General features: G+C 47.5%; 1 protein-coding gene and 2 long non-coding RNA genes across 3 annotated transcripts in view; 2 read left to right on the forward strand and 1 right to left on the reverse strand.

The window, feature by feature from the left end:
- The window catches only part of LOC147113361 (uncharacterized), a 35,023-nt gene extending 9,643 nt beyond the window's left edge, over positions 1-25,380 (reverse strand). The window contains exons 1-2 of the long non-coding RNA XR_015079183.1: positions 25,086-25,380; positions 13,661-13,821 (exon numbers count right to left, since the gene is read on the reverse strand). This is a non-coding gene — a long non-coding RNA (uncharacterized LOC147113361). The remainder of the gene's footprint in view (positions 1-13,660; positions 13,822-25,085) is intronic.
- Positions 1-27,026, forward strand: part of LOC147113360 (VPS10 domain-containing receptor SorCS1-like) — a 1,462,440-nt gene that overhangs the window by 96,903 nt on the left and 1,338,511 nt on the right. The window lies entirely within an intron of this gene.
- LOC147113362 (uncharacterized) overlaps positions 24,384-27,026 on the forward strand; it is a 30,703-nt gene continuing 28,060 nt past the window's right edge. Inside the window, exon 1 of the long non-coding RNA XR_015079184.1 lies at positions 24,384-24,823. This is a non-coding gene — a long non-coding RNA (uncharacterized LOC147113362). The remainder of the gene's footprint in view (positions 24,824-27,026) is intronic.

Here is a 27,026-nt window from a genome sequence, read left to right on the forward strand (position 1 = left end):
GTTCTTAAAGGGGAGGGTCGATCTTGCTCTCCATCCACATCCTGCTCATTGCAGCCTTGAATCTCAGCCTGGAGAGACCTGTACATCAAATCTGCTGGAAAGAACAATGGAGAGGCCCAGGGAAAGATGTCAGAGTGCAGCCCCCATAGTCTCTTCTAAATTGATGCAAGGAAGATCAAATCAAAATGAACCTGCAGAGTGCTGCTCAGTACCCAAAACTCCTCAACACAGCATTGAATATCTCCAGAAGTCTCTCTTTCTCACTCCGAATGCGTGGTGCAAAAATGTCGCCGAAAAAAAAGGCAGGAAGCAGTCGCCTTTAAATAGCGGTCCCCCAGTCCCTTCCCTACTGCAAAACGCTTCCCTCGACCTGTTGTTGCTAGCGCAGGCAGTAAGGCAGGGGGCGCCACTCAATATCCGGTTCGGGCCGCTACCGGGGCGTTGCACGCTCGACTGACGTCACGATCTGTGGGCGCAGAAGATCGTGGCGGTAGTGTTTAGCCCCGCCGCAAAATGTCTGGTCAATTTCGCGAGCTGCGCAAACACCGCCATGCATGGGCGCTAGTTGATTTGTGCCCCATTAGCGCCCTCTTAAAGCACTAACGGGAGGTGCAAACCAACCGAATTTCCCCCCCAATATCTTTAAACATTACACATACAGAGAAATCTTTCCCTGGGTAGAGAACTCATTGTTGCTCCTTCCACTGCTGATTTTCTCTACAAATTGTACAGAAAAACTTGGAATCTTTATAGTGGGATTCTCACGGAACAATGTCATTGTTCCATACCCTGGCTAACTCTTAAGTGACCACAAAACAAGTCTCGAATCTTGCATCCTGTGTTTCAGCAAACAATTGAAACCTAGTGTAAGCTAAACCAGCTCCTTGACACATCAAACCCTAAAGCACCTTGGGAATGAACAACTTTAACCATTTCATTCAGTAAAAAGAATCCTAAAACTTTAATCATATGAGATTAAACCAAATCCTAATCCTACATATATGGAGGTATGCGCAACAAAGGCATCTTACACCTGGTAGTTGCGAGCAGCACTGAAGGAGTGCATTGTTGGTCATGCCATCTTCAACTGAGGCATTAATCTGATGCCCACCTGCTTGTTCTGGTGATTCTGGTTTTATCTCCTAAGGCACTGTTAGAAGAGAGGGGGAGGGGGGAAATTCTCCTCATGTCCAAAATTCTTGAGGAGCCACTAATGTGCTCTCAGTTGAGAGAGAGGCAAAAAAACAAAAACAAAATTGAGATGTGTAGCAGGAGAGATGAAGCCTTTCTAGTGATGGGCTCAGTGGGTTTGTGAGCTGGCACTGCAGTCTTGCAATTATTTGTGTGGTGAATTTTTGCCAGCACTCGTTTAGCCTGTTGGATTGGGATCTTCATATCGCTCCATCAGTCTCGCCTCCCAATAAACGGGCTTTCTATCGGCTATTCCTGCAGACAACAGCATGGGAATACGACCAGTTGGGAGCTACAGTTATGGAGTAAGATTGATGTGCACTGGACACTGGTCTGAAATGGGAGGAGAAGAGAAAAACAATTAAATGAAAAAAGGTATAAAAAATGTATGAGGGGTGGGGAAGTATCTAAATGACATCTCTTGGAAACATTTCCAAGCACTTTATGTGCAGTAAAATACTTTGTAATGTAGGTAAACGCATTTGTCATGTTGGCACAGAAAGATTCCACATACAACAATGAGATGGACAATCAGTTATTTATTTTTGTGCTGATGTTAGTTGAGGGCAGAATGTTTGTCAGGAGAACTCCTGCTCTTCTAACAGTGCAGTGGAGTTTTCAACATTCACCTGAACCCCTGGAACAGAGAGATGGGGCTCACTTTAACATCTCTTCCAAAGACTGGCACCTTTTGACAAGGCAGTCCTGCATTTGGTCGTAACGTGCGATTGATAAGCTTGGCTCTTCACGATTTAAAGCCAATTCCATATTCACAGACTTAAGCGACCCAGACAACATGTATACAAAAAAATACCCCGGAAGAGTGCCAGGATTCATGTTCCGTGCAGTTCCTGTGGGCACTGATGGGCACTCTAATCTTTTGATAATGAGTCCACCATGCTGAAAGTTCCCCGAGGGTTATAGCCTGTGGGTTTAGTATAATTAAAGTGTCAGAGTATCATTTTCAAACTATTTACCTTTGTTGAAGTCACCACAGGAAGCAATGCAAATGCTTTTATCTTCTCTGTTTCAAATGCAATGCTGATTATTGCAGCATGCTCTAGTCCTTGCATGATGAGGAAGGCGTGCTGAAACTTGATCACACTGAAACTCTCCATGCAACTAATTGTTCCTTATTCTCTGTTGTGCGTAAGGTTTGCAAAGGTCACTTGAAAGGGCTTTTGTAGTTCACTGTCTCCTTTGTGATATTCAGAGGAATGATGGCCTTTCTCCATTTAATCTCCCTGGCTCCTCTTCTTCTTAGGCAGTCCCTCGGAACCAAGGATGACTTGTTTCCACATTAAAAATGAGTTCTCAGGTGGCTGATGAGTCCAATGCCGGACCTACAGTCTCTGTCACAGGTGGGGCGGACGGTGGTTGAAGGGGCAGGTGGATGGGGTGCTTGGGTTGACGTGCGCTCCTTGCGCTGCTTGCGCTTGGCTTGCACTTGCTCCCGGCGAAGAGACTCGAGGTGTTCGGCGCCTTCCCGGATGCTTTTTCTCCACTTTGTGCGGTCTTGGGCCAGGGATTCCCAGGTGTCGGTGGGGATGTTGCACTTTTTCAAGGAGGCTTTGAGGGTGTCCTTGAAGCGTTTCCTCTGCCCACTTGGGGCTCTCTTGCTGTGTCATGGCTCCGAGTAGAGCGCTTGTTTTGGGAATCTCGTATTGGGCATGCGGACAATGTGACCCGTTCATCGGAGCTGATCGAGCGTGGTCAAAGCTTCGATGCTGGGGATGTTGGCCTGAGCGAGTACACTGACGTTGGTGCGCCTATCCTGCCAATGTATTTGCAGGATCTTGCGGAGGCAGCGTTGGTGGTACCTCTCCATTGCTTTGAGGTGCCTGCTGTACATGGTTCATATCTCTGAGGCATACAGGAGGGCGGGTATAACTACTGCTCTGTAGACCATGAGCTTGGTGCCGGGTTTGAGGTCCTGGTCTTCAAACACTCTCTTCCTCAGGCGACCGAAGGCTGCACTGGCACACTGAAGGCGGTGTTGGACTTCGTCGTCGACGTTTGCCCTTGTTGACAGTAGGCTCCCGAGATATGGAAAATGGTCCACGTTGTCCAAGGCCTGGTCGTGGATTTTGATAATCGGGGGGGGCAGTACTGTGTGGTGGGGGCAGGTTGGTAGAGGACCTTTGTCTTGCGGATGTTTAGTGTAAGGCCCATGCTCTCGTACGCTTCGGTGAAGGTGCTGACGATGGCTAGTGTGTGCCTGTGCTTCAAAGTAGCTGCACATTAATACAGCCATTTCCCCCTCTGTGCACTGTGTGACATGAATCAGTCATTCATGAAAGAAAGATTTATGAAATAACACTGAGCGGCCTGCGGGTGGCACTGCCCAGGGAGAGTATAAATACTCGGGTACGGGCCCAGCTTGCGCAGGACATTCTTAACAGGAACTAATGAAGGACACAACTAGACCTCCATGTTGTAAAACAGTTGATTAAAGCTTTGTTTAACGCTTAGACCAAGTGCCTAGTAGTTTTCTTACATCACTGTGTATGTGCACAATTCTGAAAATACATTTGGAAATGCTATAGTTCAGTAAGGTTCATTATGCCAACATTTCCGCACTCCTCGCTGACTTGTTTTTCCTTTTACAGGAAACTTCGCGATATCCGGCACCGATGGGATCGAGCTGCTGCCGATCTGTCAAAACTTCCGGATAGACCAGCGCTAATGTTGAAGGATACGGAGGTTTTCATCTCCGTATCTGACAACAAACACTGTTGCTTAGCAACAGCTTATAAACACTCGGCCCGTACCTTGGAAGCGTCTCTGAAGCTGTTGCTAAGCTACAGAGATGCTTTCCAGAGCCTGACTGTTAAAAAAATGCTAGGAGAAGAAAAAATACCTAAACAAAACGGCTGCTGATTTCTGCCGTTAGATCGAGGTTTCCGGACATACAACCTCCGGATAAACCAAAGTTTCCTGTACATCTTGGTTGTTGTTTTCATATTCTTCCTGTTTGGAGAACAGTGGAAGGAGTCAGAGGCTGATTAGCGCTCCGAACGAGTCATTCCCTATCTCCTCCATGGCTGTGATGATCTTTATACAGGAAACTTTCGATTTACCGGCACCTAAATAACTGGAAATCTCGGTTAACCGGCAAAATTCAGGAGTAGGTTCATACTTCATATTACTTGCCTTCCTCGATCTGTTGCTGTGCAAGGGTGTGGCTGCAGCTGTTGCTAAGCTACAGAGATGCTTGGAACTTGTGGCCATTGTTCTGAACCTGTTGCTAAGCAACAGGGTTTGTTGCTTTATACGGAGCTCTCAGCTCCGTATCTTTTACTATATAGCGCTCGGTTATCCGGAATTTTTGATGAACCGGCACCACGTCGGTGCCGGATAAAAAAACTTTCCTGTACAAGTCTCTATGGTGGTTAGTCCTATACAGCAGTAGGGTTTTATGGGCTCCCACAACCCATACGATGAGCGGTCGCCCACTCCCAGCGGAAGCGAATACCCCGCTGGCTATCAACCCAAACTTTAGAGCTGCTGCTCGCCTTCAGACTCCGAGGCGGGAAAGCTACCACTAAGCCAAAGGTGCGCTCCTTTAAATCTTGGCGAATACAACAAAATTAAGTGAGTGGCGGCGATGCAAAGGTCGAACTTTCTCTTTCAGCCCTGCCGTCTAGAAGCTGTGGGATGTGGTTCCCATTGTGTTGGAAATTGCTTGTCCGCTTGGGAGTTGTGGTTAAGAGTCAGATGGAATAAGATACAAATTAGAACTCGAACTGCAGCGGAGTCCCAAAGCTTCAGTGAATCTGCAGATCATAATTATTAGTACTGGCAGAAAGATGAGTAAGGCAATATAAAGAGTCAGCAAGAAGGCAAGGAGGTAGGGAAGAGATGCAATGCAAAAGCTTGCTTGCTGCACCACTTTCCAATAGAATCGAGGAACAGGAGCATTTTAGCCTGCTCCACTGTTTTGCTGGCCGTGAAAGTTCCTGAATTTTTTTGTAAGTCCCAATTCCCTGTCCTTTCCCCATTTCCCTTAATACCCTTACTTCACAGGCAATTACCTACCTCAATAGATTCAGCTTCTCTGGCCTTCTGGTGTAGTGCAATCCAGATTCTCACTATCATTTGTATGACAAAGAAAAGGTAGCATCTTTCATCTCCGCAGGACATCCCAAAGCACTCCGCAGGCAATGAATTACTTTTAAAGCGCCGTCACTGTTCTGTGGGTAAATGTACGCAGCCAGTGAGAAATAGGACCAGTTAATCTGTTTTTGGTGGTGTGGGTTGAGGAATAAATGTTTGCCAGGGCCAGCTTATCTTCGAATACTGCCGTGGGATCTCTAATGCCCACCTTAAACAGGAGGATGGGACCTCGGTTTAATGTCGCAGCAAAAAAGACACCACAGACAGTGCCGCCCTCCGTAAGTGATGCACTGAAATGTCAGCCAAGGTTGTGTGCTCGAGTCTTTGTCAGAAGGTTGTGGGTCCAAGCCCCACTTGGAGGTGAGAGTGCTTCCAATGGAGAAACTGAGATGCTTTGCTCTCCCGCAGCTTAAAGGGAACATTGGGCGTCAGGTTCCAACATGCACGTTGACGGCACCCAGCTCTACCTCGCCACCACCCCTCTCGACCCCAGCACTGCCTCTGTTTTGTCAGGCTGCTTGTCTGACATGCAGTCTTGGATGAGCTGCAATTTTATCTGGTTAACTGCTGGGAAGACCAAAGCAATCCTGTGTGTCCCCTGCTGCAAACTCTATACCCTCACCACCAATGCCATCCTCGTCCATCATCACTGTCTTCGAAACTGACTCTTTGGGCAGGATTTTCATTGGGCCGTGGAGGCGGGATTGGAGGCGTGTGGGGGGGTTAAAATCACGAAATCGGGGGGCACGAACCCATCCCGCCCCCAACCCGCCTCCATGCCCATTTCCCAGGAGGCGGATACCCGACCTGTGCTGGGAGCCGCCTCCCCGAGGTGGGAAGGGGATTAGTGCCAATGAACTGCCTGTTAACAGGTAGTTAACAGGCAGTTTTTAGCCTAATCCCTATTTTTATTCCTGAAGTGTGGGATTCCCGACGGCTCCAAACCACACCAAGTTAGCGAGGCGGACCGTCTGGCTGAAGGGCTTGGAGGGTTCCAGATGTCCGGTGTTCAGGTGAGTGATGGGTGCATGAGTGCAGAGGTAAGTGTGTTTGGTGTGTGTAAAGTGTTTAAAGAAGTTTTACTTACCTTTACAGCCTTCCTTCCTTCAGGTCTCGGGAGTCCCTCATCTCACCGGCACAGAAAGCAGAATGGCCGTGAGCTGTCAAAAGTTGCAGCATTCAGCTTTCTGTTCTGGAGAGATCTCTAAATCAGCCTGAGAGGAAGGAATTAACTTGGAGTACAGATTGTCAGTGTTTGACAGCTTCAAAGAGCTGTCAAACGCTGATATTTCATCTGTCAAAAGCTCTTGACAGATGAAATGTCAATCTGTGACGTCACCTGTTGCCGGGTGGCTCCCAGTCCCCCAACGCCTCCAATTTACAATTCTTATCCTTGTGTTCAAATCCCTTCATGATTTTGTCTCCCCCCACCGCCCCCCTCCCCGTCATCTCTGTAACCTCCTCCAGTCCGACAACCCTCCAAGTACACGGCGTTCCTCTCCTAAACTGGCTGGCTTATCATTACCATTCAAGCTACAAAGCCTTGAGGTACGAGGCTGGGGCGGGTTCAACAAGGTCAATCAAGTGAAAATCGCGTGGGTTGGCTGCAACTCGATGGAGGCGGGACTACAACCCCGAAAGTTGTAGTCACGCCTCCTACACGCCTCCAGTATTAAAATCCAGCCCTTTGCATACGATTTTACCCTGCGCTAAGCTACTGACCCCCGACTCTCTCCATCACAAAGACCCCCTGCTCCCTTCTCAGCCACACCTCAACCCATCTGCTGCTAAAAACCCTCATCCATGCTGCTTTTACCTCCAGACTCGACTATTTCAATGATCTTTTGGCTGGCCTCATTTTTCACCCTCCGAAAACTTGCACTCATCCAAAACTCTGCTGCCCATTACCTAACCTGTACCAAGTCCTGTTAACCCATCACCGTTGTGTTCGCTGACCTACATTGGCTCCCAGTCCCCCAACGCCTCCAATTTAAAATTCTTATCCTCGTGTTGAAATCCCTTCATGATTTTGCTCCCCCTCCTCCCACCATCTTTGTAACCTCCTCCAGTCCGACAACCCTCCGAGTACACGGCGTTCCTCTCCTAAACTGGCTGGCTTATCATTACCATTCAAGCTACAAAGCCTTGAGGTACAAGGCTGGGGGTGGTGGAACCCACCAACAGATTTCCCATCAGCTAGGAGAGGTAGAATACCATTTGTAACAAACCGCTATAAGAAACAATAATAAGAATTAAACCGGACGGACCGCCCGGCATTGACCTCGGCACCGGCTTCGGACATGACAATGGCCCACCCAGCCCAGTCGACCCTGCAAAGTCCTCCTCGCCAACATCTGGGGACTTGTGCCAAGATTGGGAGAGCTGTCCCACAGACTAGTCAAGCAACAGCCTGACATAGTCATACTCACAGAATCATACCTTTCAGCTAATGTCGCAGATTTCCTCCATCGCCATCCCTGGGTATGTCCTCTCCCACCAGCAGGACAGACCCGCCAGAGGTGGCGGCACAGTGGTATACAGTCGGGAGAGAGTGGCCCTGGGAGTCCTCAACATTGACTCCGGACCCCATGAAGTCTCATGGCTTCATGTCAAGCACGGGCAAGGAAACCTCCTGCTGATTACTACCTACCGCCCTCCCTCAGCTGATGAATCAGTACTCCTCCGTGTTGAAGAAGCACTGAGGGTAGCAAGGGCACAGAATGTACTCTGGGTGGGGGATTTCAATGTGCATCACCAAGAGTGGCTCGGTAGCACCACTACTGACCGAGCTGGCCGAGTCCTGAAGGACATAGCTGCCAGACTAGGACTGCGGCAGGTGGTGAGGGAAGCAATGCAAGGGAAAAACCTACTTCAGCGTATCCTCACCATTCTACCTGTCGCAGATGCATCTGTCTATGACAGCATTGGTAGCAGTGACCACCGCACAGTCCTTGTGGAGACGAAATCTCATCTTCACACTGAGAACACCCTCCATCATGTTGTGTGGCACGACCACTGTGCTAAATGGGATAGATTCTGAACAGATCTAACAGCTCAAAACTGGGCATCCATGAGGCGCTGTGGGCCATCCGCAGCAGCAGAACTGTATTCCACCACAATCTGTAACCTCATGGCCCGGCATATCCCTCACTCTACCATTACCATCAAGCCAGGGGACCAACCCTGGTTCAATAAGAAGTGTAGAAAAGCATGCCAAGAGCAGCACCAGGCATACCTAAAAATGAGGTGCCAACCTGAGGAAGCTGCAACACAGGACTACATGCATGCTAAAAAGAGGAAGCAGCATGCTATAGACAGAGCTAAGCGATCCCACAATCAATGAATCAGATCAAAGCTCTGCAGTCTTGCCACATCCAGTCGTGAATGGTGGTGGACGATTAAATAACTAACGGGAGGAGGAGGCTCCATGAATATCCCCATCCTCAATGATGGCGGAGCCTAGCACGCGAGTGCAAAAGACAAGGCTGAAGTGTTTGCAACCATCGTCAGCCAGAAGTGCTGAGTGGATGATCCATATCGGCCTCCTCCTGAGGTCCCCACCATCACAGAAGCAAGTCTTCAGCCAATTCGATTCACTCCACGTGATATCAAGAAACGGCTGAGCGCACTGGATACAGCAAAGGCTGTGGCCCCGACAACACCCCAGCTGTCATGCTGAAGACTTGTGCTCCAGAACTAGCCGTGCCTGTAGCCAAGCTGTTCCAGTGCAGCTACAACATTGGCAACTATCCGACAACGTGGAAAACTGCCAAGGTATGTCCCATCCCCAAAAAGCAGGACAATCCAATCCGGCCAATTACCGCCCCATCAGCCTACTCTCAATCATCAGCAAAGTTATGGAAGGTGTCGCTAACAGTGCTATTAAGCGACACTTACTCACCAATAACCTGCTCACCGATGCTCAGTCTGGGTTCTGCCAGAACCACTCAGCTCCAGACCTCATTTAATAGGACAAAATCAGCATGGTTTTATGAAGGGGAAGTCATGTTTGACAAATTTGCTTGAGTTCTTTGAGGAAGTAACATACAGGGTGGATAAAGGGGAACCAGTGGACGTAGTGTATTTAGACTTCCAAAAGGCATTTGACAAGGTGCCACACAAAAGATTATTGCTCAAGATAAAAAATCACGGGATTGGGGGTAATATTCTGGCATGGGTGGAGGATTGGCTATCTAACAGAAAGCAGAGAGTTGGGATAAATGGTTCGTTCTCAGACTGGCAATCAGTAACTAGTGGTGTTCCGCAGGGGTCAGTGCTGGGTCCCCAACTCTTTACAATCTATATTAACAATTTGGAGGAGGGGACCGAGTGTAACATATCAAAGTTTGCAGATGATACAAAGATGGGAAGGAAAGTAGTGTGAGGAGGACATAAAAAACCTGCAAAGGGACATAGACAGGCTAAGTAAGTGGGCAGAGATTTGGCAGATGGAATACAATACTGGAAAGTGTGAGGTTATGCACTTTGGCAGGAAAAATCATAGAGCAAGTTATTATCTTAATGGCAAGAAACTGGAAAGTACTGTAGTACAAAGGGATCTGGGGGTCCTGGTGCACGAAACTCAAAAAGTTAGTATGCAGGTGCAGCAAGTGATTAAGAAGGCCAATGGAATGTTGGCTTTTATTGCTAGGGGGATAGAATATAAAAACAGGGAGGTATTATTGCAGTTGTACAAGGTATTGGTGAGACCGCACCTGGAATACTGCATACAGTTTTGGTGTCCATACTTAAGAAAAGACATACTTGCTCTCGAGTCAGTACAAAGAAGGTTCACTCGGTTAATCCCGGGGATGAGGGGGTGGACATATGAGGAGAGGTTGAGTAGACTGGGACTCTACTCATTGGAGTTCAGAAGAATGAGAGGCGATCTTATTGAAACATATAAGATTGTGAAGGGGCTTGATCGGGTGGATGTGGTGAGGATGTTCCCAATGATGGGTGAAACTAGAACTAGGGGGCATAATCTTAGAATAAGGGGCTGCTCTTTCAAAACTGAGATGAGGAGAAACTTCTTCACTCAGAGGGTAGTAGGTCTGTGGAATTTGCTGCCCCAGAAAGCTGTGGAAGCTACATCATTACATAAATTTAAAACAGAAATAGACAGTTTCTTAGAAGGGAATTAGGGGTTACGGGGAACGGGCAGGAAATTGGACATGAGTCTAGGTTCGGAACGGTCATGGCCCTGTGGGTAGCGGAGCGGGCCCAGGGGCCGTGTAGCCTGGTTTTGCTCCTACTTCTTGTGTTCTAATTATGTGTTAGATTTCAGGAGATGGTTCTATTCCTGTTCCTGGCTGGGGTGGAGATCACCTTTTACAGAAGGTAAGTACTGTAGAAAATATAGGAACAGAGTGATCTCCTGGACGAGATTCGATCGCCTAGATGGGTCGGAGAGGAATTTCACAGATTTTTTCTCCCAAATTGGCCATTGGGTTTTTTATCTGGTTTTTCACCTCTCCCAGGAGATCACATGGGTTCGGGTGGGATGTAGAGTGATAGTAGATTGGAGGTTAGGATCAGATCAGCCATGATCTTATTGAATGGTGGAGCAGGCTTGAGGGGCCGATTGGCCTACTCCTGCTCCTATTTCTTATGTTCTTATTACAGCCTTGGTCCAAACATGGACAAAAGAGCTGAATTCCAGAGGTGAGGTGAGAGTGACTGCCCTTGACATCAAGGCAACATTTGACCAAATGTGGCATCAAGGAGTCCTAGTAAAATTGAAGTCAGTGGGAATCAGGGGGAAAACTCTCCACTGGCTGGAGTCATACCTAGCACAATGGAAGATGGCTGTGGTTGTTGGAGGTCAATCATCTCAGCCCCAGGACATCACTGCAGGAGTTCCTCAGGGCAGTGTCCTAGGCCCAACCATCTTCAGCTGCTTCATCAAAAACCTTCCCTCCATCATAAGGTCAGAAGTGGGGATGTTCGCTGATGACAGCACACTGTTCAGTTCCATTCGCAACTCCTCAGATAATGAAGCAGACCATGCCCGCATGCAGCAAGACCTGGACGACGTTCAGGCTTGGGCTGATAACTGGCAAGTAACATTCGCGCAATGACTATCTCTAACAAGCGAGAGTCTAACCACCGCCCCTTGACATTCAATGGCATTACCATCACTGAATCCCCTGCCATCAACATCCTGGGGGTCACCATGGACCAGGAATGTAACTAGACCAGTCACATAAATACTGTGGCTACAGTAGCAGGTCAGAGGCTGGGTATTCTGTGGTGAGTGTCTCTCCTCCTGACTCCCCAAAGCCTTTCTACCATCTATAAGGAGTGTGATGGAATACTCTCCACTTGCCTGGATGAGTGCAGCTCCAACAACACTCAAGAAGCTCGATACCATCCAGGATAAAGCAGCCCACTTGACTGGCACCTCAACCACCACCTTAAACATTCACTCCCTGCACCACTGGCGTACCGTGGCTGCAGTGTGTACCATCTACAAGATGCACTGCAGCAACTCGCCAAGGCTTCTTCGGCAGCACCTTCCAAACCTGCAACCTCTACCATCTAGAAGGACAAGGGCAGCAGATGCATGGGGACACCACCACCTCCAAGTTCCCCTCCAAGTCACACACCATCCTGACTTGGGAATATATCGCCGATCCTTCATCGTCGCTGGGTCAAAATCCTGGAGCTCCCTCCCTAACAGCACTGTGGGAGTACCTTCACCACACAGACTGCAGCGGTTCAAGAAGGCGGCTCACCACCACCTTCTCAAGGGCAATTAGGGATGGGCAATAAATGCTGGCCTTGCCAGCGACGCCCACATCCCATAAATTAACATTAAAAAAATGAAAGAAAGATGATGTGTGTCAGCAGTTGGTAGCACTCTCGCCTCTGAGGCAGACGGTTGTGGGTTCTGTAGGACATGTAGAATTACCCCTCGCCCCGTCCAACAGGTTATAGAGTTCAGACTTGAGACTTATGAGAAATTACACCAGACCCACGGGTTCTGTCTTTAACATTTTATTGTTCCTAAGACAGATTCAAAACCCCAACCACTACTCGAGCAGTTCACCAATAATGTTACAAGAAATCATACATACAACCAGCCGCAGATGATCAGTCCAGTATCCATTAATTGGAGGCCACTTCCTTTCGACTGCAGTAGCTCTTCGAGATGACATGATCGGCCAGGCCTCTCCTTTCGACTGCCGCAGCTCGTCACCTTTTGACTGCAGTGCCGATATTTTCAGTCACTTTTTTTTTAATACAGTTTTCGTTGCCTTGCTCAGTAAATCACTCATTCAGAAATTGAGAGGTGTTCCTTTAATTTTCAACCTGAGTTGTTTGAGCTGTCAAACTTTCACACCCACACATCCTGTGTAGTTACCCATTAGCTGCCTTTATCAAAGCCCTAATTGTTCATTCATTCAAAGTTTTACAGAAGTGACAGTAAACTACTCGGTCACATTTCACATATTACGTTGCATCCTGTATTTCAGAACTCCCAAGGTTTGACTCCTCCCCTTTAGCCACCAAAAGTCATTGAACAACCCTGTGGCCTGTTCGTTGTAGACACGAAGTCTGCAAGTCTAAGGGGGTTTGTTTATCTCTATTGTCTGTGTCTACCCCCTGCAGTCACAACCATTTGTTCTGTTGAATATCTGCTATCCAACACGCTCGATCAACTCCGATGGACGGGTCACATTGTCCGCATGCCCGATACAAGACTCCCAAAACAAGCGCTCTACTCGGAGCTCTGGCACGGCAAGAGAGCCCCAGGTGGGCAGAGGAAACGCTTCAAGGACACCCTCAAAGCCTCCTTGAAAAAGTGTAACATCCCCACTGACACCTGGGAATCCCTGGCCCAAGACCACACAAAGTGGAGGAGAAGCATCCGGGAAGGCGCCGAACACCTTGAGTCTCTTCACCGGGAGCAAGCGGAAGCCAAGCACAGGCAGCGCAAGGAGCGCACGTCAACCCAAGCACCCCACCCACCCGCCCCTTCAACCACCATCTGCCCCACCTGTGACAGAGACTGTAGGTTCCGCATTGGACTCATCAGTCAGCTGCGAACTCATTGTTAATGTGGAAGCAAGTCATCCTCGGTTCCCAGGGACTGCCTAAGAAGAAGATCCAACACACAGTTCTTGAAATATCTCCATCAAAAGCAGCTTGCAAATTCAACAGTTTCTTTTGAAAGCACATTTGCTCAACAAATGTTTGCTGCCTTTTAGTAAAGCACATTCCATGTCCACTTATCAGTGAAACACAGTCTGTTACATTCACCAACTTTATTTCACTTCGAAAAACCTTTTGGCCTGGCAAAGCATTTTAATATATACCAAAATTAAGAATTAAGGGTTTGTTTACTTACAGTTCAAGTCCCACTCCAGAGACTTGTGCACAAACTCTACGCTGACACTCCCAGTGCAGTACTGAGGGAGCGCTGCACTGTCGGAGGTGTCGTCTTTCGGATGAGACGTTTAACCGAGGCCCCATCTGCTCTCTCAGGTGGACGTAAAAGATCCCATGGCACTATTTGAAAGAAGAGCAGGGGAGTTATCCCCGGTGTCCTGGGCCAATATTTATCCCTCAATCAACATCTAAAATCAGATTATCTGGTCATTATCACATTGCTGTTTGCGGGAGCTTGCTGTGCGCAAATTGGCTGCCGCGTGGCCTACAATGCAACAGTGACTACTTCATTGGCTGTAAAGCGCTTTGGGATGTCTGGTGGTCATGAAAGCTGCTATATAAAGGCATACATACATAGATACATAGAAGATAGGAGCAGGAGCAGGCCATTCGGCCCCTTGAGCCTGCTCCACCATTCAATGAGATCATGGCTGATCATCCAAATTCAGTACCCTGTCCCTGCCTTCTCCCCATATCCCTTGATCCCTTTAGCCTTAAGAAATATATCTAACTCCGTCTTGAATATATTTAATGAATTGGCCTCTACTGCCTTCTGTGGTAGAGAATTCCATAGGTTCACCACTCTCTGGGTGAAGAAATTCCTCCTCATCTCTGTCCTAAATGGCTTACCTCTTATCCTTAGACTGTGACCCCTGGTTCTGGACTCCCCGCCATCGGGAACATCCTTCCTGCATCTAGCCTGTCTAGTCCTGTTAGAATTTTATAAGTTTCAATGAGATCCCCTCTCATTCTTCTAAACTCCAGCGAGTATAAACCCAATCTCTCCTCATACGTCATTCCTGCCATCCCAGGTATCAGTCTGGTGAATCTTCACTGCACCCACTCCATGGCAAGAACATCCTTCCTCAGATAAGGCGACCAAAACTGCACACAATACTCAAGGTGTGGTCTCACCAAGGCCCTGTACAACTGCAGCAAGACGTCCTTGTTCCTGTACTCGAACCCTCTTGCTACGAAGGCCAACATACCATTTGCCTTCTTAAGTGCCTGCTGCACCTGCATGCTTACCTTCATCGACTGGTGCACAAGGGTACCCAGGTCTCATTGCACTTCCCCTTCTCCCAATCTATTGCCATTCAGATAATAATCTGCTTTCCTGTTTTTGACACCAAAGTGGATAACCTCGCATTTATCCACGTTATATTGCATCTGCCATGCTTCTGCCCAATCACCTAACCTGTCCAAATCATACAGGGGTTTCTCGGCATCCTCCTCACAGCACACACGCACACCCAGCTTTGTGTCGTCTGCAAACTTGGAGATATTACATCTAGTTCCCTCGTCTAGATCATTAATATATATTGTGAATAGCTGGGGTCCTAGGACCGATCCCTGCAGTACCCCACTAGTCATTGCCTGCCACTCGGAAAAAGGCCCATTTATTCCAACTCTTTGCTTTCTGTCTGCCAACCAGTTCTCTATCCAAGTCAGTACCTTGCCCCCAATCCCATGTGCCTTAACTTTACACGCTAATCTCTTATGTGGGACCTTATCGAAAGCCTTCTGAAAGCCCAAATACACCACATCCACTGGTTCTCCCTTATCTATTTTACCAGTTACATCCTCAAAAAATTCCAGTAGATTAGTCAAGCACGATTTACCTTTTGTAAATCCATGTTGACTTTGTCCGATCCTGTCACTGTTTTGCAAGTGCTCTGCTATTACATCTTTTATAATGGACTCTAGCATTTTCCCCACTACCGATGTCAGGCTTACCGTTCTATTATTATCGTTTTCTCTCTACCACCTTTTTTAAATAGTGGGGTAACATTAGCTACCCTCCAATCCATGGGTACTGTTCCAGAGTCTATAGAATTTTGGAAGATGACCAGCAATGCATCTACTATTTCTAGGGCCACTTCCTTAAGTACCCTAGGATGTAGATTATCAGGCCCTGGGGATAAATCAGCCTTCAATCCCGTTAATTTCCCTAACACCATTTCCTTACAAATACTGATTTCTTTCAGTTCCTCCCTCTCATTAGACCCTATGTTCCCCGACATCTCTGGGAGGTTATTCGTTCTTAATACCATTATTATTATTGCTGCAGTGTTGTTGCACCAACCCTGATTCTTGCATTGTTGTAATATAAATGATGGCAGTGCCTCTGCCAGTGGCATGGGACACCTCAATGGAGCATGGTTTATCCTTGTCCTGTTGGAGACAAGCCTTAATGGGTGTAGGTGTTGGATGCCGCCATTTTGTATGGTCCTTGGGGTCTGAGCAAAAAGAAACTGTGAATGTTTGTTGGTTGTCACCATTGCTTTCAATCCATCCCACAACGGGATTGGAGTGAATTCAGAACACCCAAAGCACAAAGACATCACGGGGTCACTTTATGTTGCAGCTGTCTCGCTGTGTGAGGGTGGCAATAAAGAAGATCAGAATATCACAGGAGGAGAGTAGCAGACGAGAGAGTACTTTACATTTGAAAATGTTCCCTTTTTAGAAAAATGACCCCTTTTTACTGAGTATCTTATTGCTTTGTGCTGATTCCTAACCATCAGCAGAAAAACGCCGAGCTCCCAATAAAGGTTACAGCCATGAGTCAGGCTTTCCAGCTATCTAGGATTGGACAGGAATAGGGAGCATGTTTGATGAGGTAAAAGGTGGTGACTGTTTTAGGTACAGAAAATGTCATTTGATCAGTAAACCTGGCTGTACCTAGCACCGAGTATATTCAGCCTGCAGCAATTCTGAATAAGAAAACTGCACAATTCATGACTCCAGTTCTGTCTCTTGAGGTAAAAGCCAGCAGGAAGTTCAACGAGATTGCTAAATGAAGTGGGAGGAGGTTGTACTGAGATTGTACTTTGCTCTGGTCACCTTCAGTACCACGTCCAAGTTTAGTCACCAAAACATAAGGGCAGACTCAGGCACTGGAGATGATGCAGAGAAGAGACGCAAGGCTTGTTCTCGTTGTCAAGAACAGTTGAACTGTGAGGAACGTTTGGAGAAACACACTCTTTAGCTTTAAAAGAAGGCAACTGAGAAGGGACTTTTATAAAAATATCTTTTCTTCTTAGGCAGTCCCTCAGAACCGAGGATGACTTGCTTCCACGTTAAAAATGAGTTCTCAGGTGACTGATGAGTCCAATGCAGGAGCTACAGTCTCTGTCACAGGTGGGGCAGACGGTGGTTGAAGGGGCGGGTGGGTGGGGTGCTTGGGTTGACGTGCGCTCCTTCCGCTGTTTGCGCTTGGCTTCCGCTTGCACCCGGCGAAGAGACTCGAGGTATTTGGCGCCTTCCCGGATGCTTCTCCTCCACTTTGTGCGGCCTTGGGCCAGGGATTTCCAGGTGTCGGTGGGGGATGTTGCACTTTTTCAAGGAGGCTTCGAGGGTGTCCTTGAAGCGTTTCCTCTGCCCACCTGGGGCTCTCTTGCTGTGTCGGAGCTCCGAGTAGAGCGCTTGTTTTGGGAGTCTCGTATGGGGCATGCGGACGATGTGACCCGTCCATCGGAGCTGATCGAGCGTGGTCAAAGCTTCGATGCTGGGTATGTTGGCCTGAGCAAGAACACTGACGTTGGTGCGCCTATCCTGCCAATGGATGTACAGAAAGCAGCGAGAACTTGCACTTGTATAGCACCTTTTTCATCCTCAGGCTATTACCAAGGTGCTTCATAGCCAATGAATTATTTTTTGAAGTTTAGCAACTGTTATGTAGGCAAGTGTGACGAGCCTGTTTACGCACAGTAATGTGCCACAAGCAGCAAAGAGGATAAAAGACCAGTTATTCTATTTTTGATAGCACTGGATAAATGTTGGCCAGGGCACAGGGAGAATTCTTGGCTCTTCAAATAGAGCCACAGGATCTTTTAAAGTCAGGCAGATGGGGCCTTGATTTAATGTCTCGGCTAAGAGACCGCAGATCCAAACATGCAGCGCTCCCTCAGGAGTGCGCCGAGCTGTTAACCTAATTTATATGTGCTCAAGCCCCCGCAGTGGGGCATCAACTCGTAGCCTTCCAACTCCGAGGAAACAAGCGGACGAGCTTAAACCGCGTGGAAATGTATGAACAGAAAAATTCAGCGCAGTACTTTGAGATGGAGCCAGATTACACTGGCAGGGAGGGAAAAAATTGAAACTGGTGAAAGGCAAATTTAGGGCTTTTGTCTGGAAGCATTTCTTCAGAGTGTTGTCAACACTTGATATTCCTGAGTCGGTGTTGTGGAGGTGAAAATTACTGTACAGCCATTCAAGAGACGGTTGGATGCTGTAAAGGGGGTGGGGTGGAACTGTAGCCGTTTCTTTCTGGAGAGATGAGCTGAATGGCCTCCCTTGTGTGCATTTATCTCCTGAAGGCCATGGGAAAATGTTTTGAGAATGCAAACAATAGCAGGAGGAGGGGGAAAAAATCTGCAGGAGGAAGCGAGAGCAACGCAGATGATTAAATTTGTGCTTAACAATCACCCATGAGTAAAAAACAGAAAATCACTAACAAAACGTCTGACAGAACTGTAGAGGAAGAGAAACAATCTTCTTCTTAGGCAGTCCCTCGGAACCGAGAATGACTTGCTTCCACATTAAAAATGAGTTCGCAGGTGACTGATGAGTCCAATGCGGGACCTACAGTCTCTGTCACAGGTGGGGCAGACGGTGGTTGAAGGGCCGGGTGGGTGGGGTGCTTGGGTTGACGGGCGCTCCTTGCGCTGCCTGCGCTTGGCTTCCGCTTGCTCCCGGCGAAGAGACTCGAGGTGTTTGGCGCCTTCCCGGATGCTTCTCCTCCACTTTGGTGGTGGGGATGTTACACTTTTTCAAGGAGGCTTTGAGGGTGTCCTTGAAGCGTTTCCTCTGCCCACCTGGGGCTCTCTTGCCGTACCGGAGCTCTTGTTTTGGGAGTCTCGTATCGGGCATAATAGACAAACTAAGATGGAGCACTGCACTTAACAAGGGGCATTGTTCAGCTTAGTGTACATGTATTGGCAGCAGAAGATTACTGTTACAGATGGACGGCATATATCAAGGGTCTCCCAAATGATGAACCCTGTTGAAATGTTAAAATTGTTTCAAAATCATCTCATCCCAACCTATGAACATGTAATCTAGCCTGACACTCGGGCACAGTGCTGCGAAGGCTGCGTTGTTTGAGGTGACGATAAAGCGAGGCCCTGCCAGACTGCTCAAGTGGATGTTAATAATCCCACGGCAATATACCAAGAAGAGCAGGGAGTTTTGTCAGGGCCCTAGCCAAATCTCCCTCCTCCCCCCCAAAAAAACAGATTAAACTGGTCATTATTCGCAAAAGAACGTAAGAATTAGGAGCAGGAGTAGGCCATACGGCCCCTCGAGCCTGCTCCGCCATTCAATAAGATCATGGCTGATCTTCGACCTCAACTCCACTTTCCTGCACTATCCCCATATCCCTTAATTCCTCTGGAGTCCAAAAATCTATCTATCTCAGTCTTGAATACAAAAACATAAGAATTACTGCATGTATTTTGGTTGCCATATTTACCTATAAAATAGTTACCTCATTTCAAAGTAATTCATTGTACCTGAAGTACTTTGGCTGTTTTTTGAGAGATATGTTAAGAAGCTGGTGAATTTTCCAAGTCCTGGCCCACAGTGAAGTACCAGGCCCATTACAAGTATTACATGCAGATTGGAATATCGCAGGCACGTTACCCATGATTTTCATCCAGTGTCAGCTGTGGCCCAGTGGGTAGAATGCTCATCTCTGAGTCAGAAGGTTGTAGGTTCAAGTCCCACTCCATGAGACTTGAGTATAAAAATCTAGGTTGGTGCTCCCAGTGCAGTGCTGAGGGAGTGCTGCGCTGTCGGAGGTGCTGTCATTTGGATGAGACGTTAAACCGAGGCCCCGTCTGCTCTCTCAGGTGGATGTGAAAGATCCCTTGGCACTATTTTGATGATGAGCAGTGGAGTTCTCCACTGGTGTCCTGGCCAATATTTATCCCTTAACCAACATCACTAAAACAGATTATTTGGTCATTATCACATTGCTGTTTGTGGGAGCTTGCTGAGCACAAATTGACTGCCGCGTTTCCTACATTACAACAGCGACTACGCTTTAAAATGCTTCATTGGCTGTAAAGCGCTTTGGTTGCGAAAGGCGCTATATAAATGCAAGTCTTTCTTTTTATTGAAATCAATGGATGGAAAATTGCAGCCATTCACTTGTGGCCTCTGGTATCTGGCCCCTCACCACAGGCGAGATACATCCTTCTCCTGCTCCATTGAGTGGGGATGTACGGCTGGGCAAGTAATCTGAAGTCCCTGACATAAGGAGAGGCATTGGGACGCGTGAAGAGTGTCGGTGCGATAGGTCATCAACAGCCTATCCGATCTTATTGAACGATTCACCAAATACATATTTAAAAGCAAGTTTGTTTAAAACTGGATTTATTAACATGGCATATACACAGCAACAGCAATTTTTAAGACTGTAATTTGATCAGATTAATATAATGCTAATAATAATGTCACAATATATGTTATTTATTTTTGCTGCTGAGCCACAAATGCCAATAATTCCAGCTTTGGAGGTGCTTTGACTGTTGCTTTGATAATCTAATGGACTCAGAACCAATGTAAGAATATTGGCGCTCATTATTCTAATTCTTCCATCAGCAAGAGCTACTTAGTTCTCAATGGCTAGACTAGGATAAATGTTCCATTGTAAAACCAGGCATTATGGAGAGTTAACAGTAAGTAATCATTTTGTACTTTATTCCAACCAGCTCAAACCTCACCTAACTGCCTATAAGCCAATCGTCTGCATTTTCCAGTTTTTCCAGCACTCCTGGCTGGCCTCCCGCATTCCACCCTACGTAAACTTGAGGTCAACCAAAACTCGGCTACCCATGTCCTAACTCGCACCAAGTCCTGTTCGCCCATCACCCCCTGTGCTCGCTGACCTACATTGGCTCCCGGTTAAGCAGCGCCTCGATTTCAAAATTCTCATCCTTGTTTTCAAATCCCTCCACGGCCTCGCCCCTCCCTATCTCTGTAATCTCCTTCAGCCCCACAACCCCACCGAGATATCTGCGCTCCTCTAATTCTGCCCTCTTGAGCATCCCTGATTATATTTGCTCAATCTTTGGTGGCCGTGCCTTCTGTTGCCTAGGCCCTAAGCTCTGGAATTCCCTGCCTAAACCTCGCCACCTCTCTTTCCTCCTTTAAGACGCTCCTTAAAACCTGCCTCTTTGATCAAGCTCTTGGTCACCTGCCCTAATATCTCCTATGTGGCTCGGTGTGAAATTTTGTCTTATATAACACTCCTGTGAAGCGCCTTGGGACATTTTACTACGTTAAAGGCGCTATATAAATACAAGTTGTTGTTGATTTGATGCCCACATTTGTGGGTGAAATTCAGCGCTGCTTCCCACTCTACCCTCGCCCCAGCCTGCTGCTGCTGCAGGGAACCAAACTCTCCGCTACATAATGTGGCTGGGAAACTATCCCGAGATCAGGAGTTCCTGTCCTGTGTGTGCAGCAAAGTGTTGCTATCCCAGAACAGCAGCGCCTGGCAAGGGCGAGGGGCGAACCGGCAGGTGAAACATAATGGAATTGGAGAAGATCTGGAAGCAAGGGGAGAGTGTCAGCATGAACTGATTTGGGGGAGTGGGTGGAAGGAGGTGGGTGGATGGAGATGGAAAAAAAATCAAAGAACGTCCATTTACCACATCTGTTCTGAAGGACTTTGCATACAATGGGCTGGATTTTGTCAATGGGGACGTGATGGAGGCGGGACTCCCACTTTTTGGGTTGTAGTCCCGCCTCCATCGACTTGTGGCCAACCCACGCTATCTTCCATTGATTGACCTTGTTAAGCCCGCCCAGCGGGCTCAGCAGGCTAATTAAGGGACACCTGGTTACTGGTGACGTCAGCGATTGACATTTCATCTGTCAAGAGCTTTTGACAGCTGAAAAATCAGCATTTGACAGCTCTGTGAAGCTGTCAAACACTGACAATCTGACTTCTAACTTGAGTCCTTCTACTCAGACTCAGTTAGAGATCTCTCCAGACCAGAAAGCAGCGGCTGCAGCTTTTGACAGTTCAGTGGCCATTCTGCTTTCTGTGCCGGTGAACTGAGGGACTCCTGAGAACTGAAGGAAGGAAGCCTGCAGGAGAAAGTAAAGGTAAGTAAAACTTATTAAAACACTTTACACTTACCTCACACACTTACCTCTGCACACATGCACCCATCACTCACCTGCACAAGGGACATCTCGAACCCTCCAAGCCCTTCAGACTGACGGTCCACTAACTTGGCGTGGTTTGGAGCCGTCGGGAAGCCCACACTTCAGGGCTAAAAATAGGGATTAGGCAAAAAACTGCCTGTTAACTATCTGTTAACAGGCAGTTAACTGGCACAAATCCCCTTCCCGCCTCGGGGAGGCGGCTCCCAGTACAGGTCGGATACCCACCACCGGGGACATTGGCATGGAGGCGGGTTGGGGGCGGGATGGGTTCGTGCCCCCCGATTCTGCAATTTTCCCGCCTCCAAACCCGCCTCCATGGGGCTTGGAAATTCGAGCCCAATTAATTACTTCGTAAAGTGTCACGTTGGCATTTGAATGAGTAGCATTTTGTATACACGTTTCCACAAATAGCAGTGAGATAAATAATGGGGTAATCTATTTATGATGGTGTTGGTTACCATAGGGGCATGCAGCACGGAAGGAGGCCATTCGGCCCAACGTGTCTTCTGCCATCTCTTTGCTGGTGCAATCCAAAAGTAATCCCACTGTCCTACTCTCTCCCTGTTGTTATCTAGTTGTTGCAGTAGTCTCTGACTCAACTACTGTTTCAACAAAAGCAAAATACTGCGGATACCGGAAATCTGAAATAAAAACAGAAAATGATGGAAACACTCAACGGGTTCAGCAGCATCTACGGAGAGAGAAACAGAGTTAACGTTTCAGGTCGATGACCCTTCGTCAGAACTACTTGTTGCCTTAACTGTTGGCTTGGCTCAGTTGACAAAATTCTCTCTTCTGAAGTAGAAGCTTGTAGATCTATGCCCCAATACAGACTTGAGTACACAATAGGCTGACAGCCCAGGGCAATACTGAGGGAGTTCTGCATTATCGAAGTTGCAATCTTTCAGATGAGATGCTAAACTCAGTCCCCAGGAGGATGTAAAAGATGCCATAGCACTATTTGAAGAAGAGCAGAGAATTCTCCAAGTATCTTGGCCACATTTCTTTCTCAACCAATGCCACCACAAACAGATTATTTGGCCGTTCATTCATTTGCTGTTTGTGGGACCTTGCTGTGCGCAGTTTGACTGCATTCGCCTTCATAGTAATGGTGACTGCATTTAAAAAGTTATACATTGGTTGTAAAGTACTTCAGGATGTACTGAGCATATGATAAGGTGCTATACAAATAAAGGTTCTTTAAAAAAAAAAAAAAAAATTCCTGTGGCAAACCATTCTAACACCTCTCTGTGCAACAAAACCTCTCCTCACCCTGTTAATGACGGTTCTAAATTGAGTGCAGCTCCAACAACACTCAAGAAGCTCGACACCATCCAGGACAGAGCAGCCTGCTTGATTGGCACCCCATCCACCACCTTAAACATTCACTCCCTCCACCACCGGCGCACTGTGGTTGCAGTGTGTACCATCTACAAAATGCACTGCAGCAACTCACCAAGGCTTCTTCAGCAGCACCTCCCAAACCCGCGACCTCTTCCCCCTAGAAGGACAAGGGCAGCAGGCGCATGGGAACACCATCACCCGCAAGTTCCCCTCCAAGTTACACACTATTCTGACTTGGAAATATATCCGCTGTTCCTTCATCGTCGCTGGGTCAAAATCCTGAAACTCCCTCCCTAACAGCACTGCGAGAGTACCTTCACCACACGGACTGCAGCGGTTTAAGAAGGCGGCTCATCACCACCTTCTCAAGAGCAATTAGGGATGGGCAATAAATGCTGGAGTTGCCAGCGATGCCCACATCCCTAGACCAAAATTTTAAATACTGATCACCTATTGTTGCTGACTCCCTAACCAGTGGAAGTGGTTTCAACAGGATGAATAGCAAAAGCTTATCATAATTTTAAAAAGCTCTCTTCAATCTCCTCTTAGCCTTGGCCTGGTTGAGGGAAGAATACGATCAGGATAATGGGAGAACTCCTTGCTTCTTTTCGAATAGTGCCACAGGATCTTCAACATCCACCTGAACCAGCAGAACAAAAAGAGGGACCTCAGTTTAATATCTGCAGACGACCCCTCCAGTAATGCAGCACTCTCTCAATACTGTACAGAAGTGTCAGCCTAGATTGCATGCCCTGGAATAGAACTTGACCCCAAAATCCTGACTCTTGAGGCTAGAGTGTTCATGCAATAGCGTGCAATTTTCCCCATAAGAAATAAGGGAAAATTCCCCCAATTTATTCCCTCAGTGTTTCCACTATGAGTAATAGAACATTAGGAACACCTATAACGTATGATCAGCCTGTGCCCACAGCACTTTGTGTAACTACATGTTATAGATCTACACTTAAGGTTGTTTTTTGACCTGTCCACGTTTTTTGAAGTTATGTGGCTGCTTTGAAGCTCTTCTCAAAGTCTTGACAATGTGGCGCTTTCTGAGGACGCTGATTTGCCTACCACATGGTGATCTTTTACCGTTTTATGCTCTGTTACTGCACAACGACTGACACTCCTTTATTCTAATGTGTGTGTGTGTGTGTGTGTGTGTTGGTCACTCCCCACCCAATGTCCTCCTTGCACACTGGGCCCCTACAGACGTCGAGCCTCTGCTTCTGTCCCTTCAGTCGGGATGCACCTTTCAGCATGTACGGTCCCCCAGGGACAGGGAGGAGGAGAACATTCAGCCGGGGGCAGCCTCTCCCGGTTGGCTGTCGAGTGACCGCCGGTGGAAAATGCACGTGTGGACATTTGGGTGAATTCGGGGTCGGCTCAGCTGCTGTTCCAGCGGGGCAAAGCTCAGACGTGACGAGTGGAGACTTTAACGAGGCACCAGATGGCTGGCTGTGCCTGTGGAACCATACTCCCCTACCTCAGAGAGAAGGGAAGAAAATGGGGCAGGGCAGAAACAGCTGCGTCAACAGCAGGAACATGCCATTAGAGGCAATCACAGTGTTGCTATTATTTCATCAATGATCCAGTAAGTTTTTTTTTGCGATAATTCTAAAGTCAAATTATAAGGCAATTAAGAGCATGGTATCTGCTATAATACAATATTTATCTTGCTTTATGAGCTTTAACGTGCAATATTTCCTGTTGATTGCGGGCAGAATTCCACACCACCCTGACTGTGATAAATATAGATTACTGACGCTTCTTCAGGGATCTTTCACTTGAGTTGTATTGACCGGGGAGATAACCATTTCAGAGTTTAATTTTAATTTTGATGATTCTTGAATTACCTGAAATTTGATCTCCACTCTTTATTCCTCCTATTAACCTGCCGTCTTGCCGAGTTTCATCGGCGTGCATGAGCTGTTCTGACTTGCTATCGACCGATGTGCTGAAACTTGACAGGGGCTGTGCCTCAAGTTCTTTCAGCCTCCAACTACGAACAGAAAAGTGGGGCCGGCATTTGCCACGTCTTCGACGGTCAGCGCACGCCGTCGTAAGCCTTCCGAAAGGCCTCCCCTGCGAGCGCGAAAACCCAGAACTCGCGAGCTGTCAAGGTAGCGCCTTCGACAGATCATCCGAACCTACCAGAAAATCACTTTCACTGGCGCAGAGTTTGCCCAGCAATCGCCCACGAAACCCCCTCGGCTGCTAAAAGCAGGTGCAGGGCCTGCTTTCATCAGCGTAAGGGTTATTAAAAATCTTAAATTAAAAATGTAAAAATAGAAAATGATGCACAAACACTTAAAATTGGCTTATGAAAATGTTTAAAATTATTTTTCAAAAAAATTAAATTTTAATTGCATTTGCTGTAATGAAGGGACTTTTAATTAAATTTGAGAAGCAGAGCGTTTATATTGATTAGAGCTGTCTAAATTGTTTAATTACTAGGGGATTCCGTTCGTAAATGGAATCCTCCTTTCTCATTGGAGAACCCGGCCCACGTGATCCCAGGGACGCTTCCGAACGGCCTGCGAACCTGGGATCCGTGGGCCTTTAACGCAGGCGTACGCCTGGAGGCCTGAGATCCGAGCTCTCCGTAGCTTTGGAGCCAGCAGGTAAGTTCGTAGATGTTTCGCGGGTCGGAGGCGTACTCCGGAGGGACGCCTCCGACCGCAAATTCAGGGCCGTGCTTTTCCCTTTTTGGGGAAGTGTTGTTGATTCTTGTGCCATGACACTCTCTTTTCATTTTCAAGTCAGCATTCTGGGGGAAAATGGGTGATTAATTATACAGTTGTACATGGGTGCGTCGGTACGTTCCGATTTAGCTCAATAGACAACAAAGCCCGTCAAAATATCTGCAGTCTGGTGGTCGTACAGGGTAGTGCTAATGGACTGGTAAACCAGAGGTTATGAGTTCAAATCCCACCATGGAAAGTTGTGAAATTGTGTTCAATAAATCTGGCCATTTGTGGGATGGTAGCTGGATTGTTGTAAAAACCCAACTTGTCCAATAATTGCCTTCAGGGACGGGAACTTGCCTCCTCTACCTGGATTGACTGACACATGACCCCAGCCCCATACAACAGGGTTGACAATTACTGGCCCTCTCTAGTGTCCTAGAATCATAGAATCATAGAATGATACAGGGTAGAAGGACACCATTCGGCCCATCGTGCCTGTGCCGGCTCTTTGGTAAAGCAATCCAAATGAATCCCAGTCCCCCTGCTCTTTCCCCATTGCCCAAGTAATTTTTTCCCCCCCTTCAAGTATTTATCCAGTTCTCTTTTGAATGTTATGAGTGAATCTGCTTCCACCTCCCTTGTCGTAGCAAGTAATTCAGGCACAAAAACAACTGCGACCAAGACAATTGGGAAACAGATTTTGGTCATGACTTTATCTTGACCGATGATGTGATCTTCCACGGCTTTCATTTAAGATATAAAGTGTAAAGAAGCAGAATCTCTGTTTTAAAATAAAATTCCAACAGTTGCTTCTGTGGAGCACTTCAACAGCACCTCGTTCCCCCCCCCCCCCCCCCCCCCGGCAATCTCGACCGACGAGAACAAGAGCAGCCATGTTGTGGGAACATCACCACCTCCAAGTCACACAGCATTCTGACTTGGCCATATTGCCGTTCCTTTGTTGTCGATGGGTCAGTATCCTGGCATTTCCTCCCTAACATCATCGTGGGAGCGCCATCGCCTCACAGACGGCAACAGTTCAAGAAGGCCTACTCGGGGCAGTTAAGGATGGGCAATAAACGCAGCCTTGCCAGAGTTGTCTGCATT

Source organism: Somniosus microcephalus, chromosome 8, assembly GCF_052327205.1.
Source record: "Somniosus microcephalus isolate GS21.2 chromosome 8, FLI_Smic_1.0, whole genome shotgun sequence".
NCBI classification, from domain to species: Eukaryota; Metazoa; Chordata; class Chondrichthyes; order Squaliformes; family Somniosidae; genus Somniosus; species Somniosus microcephalus.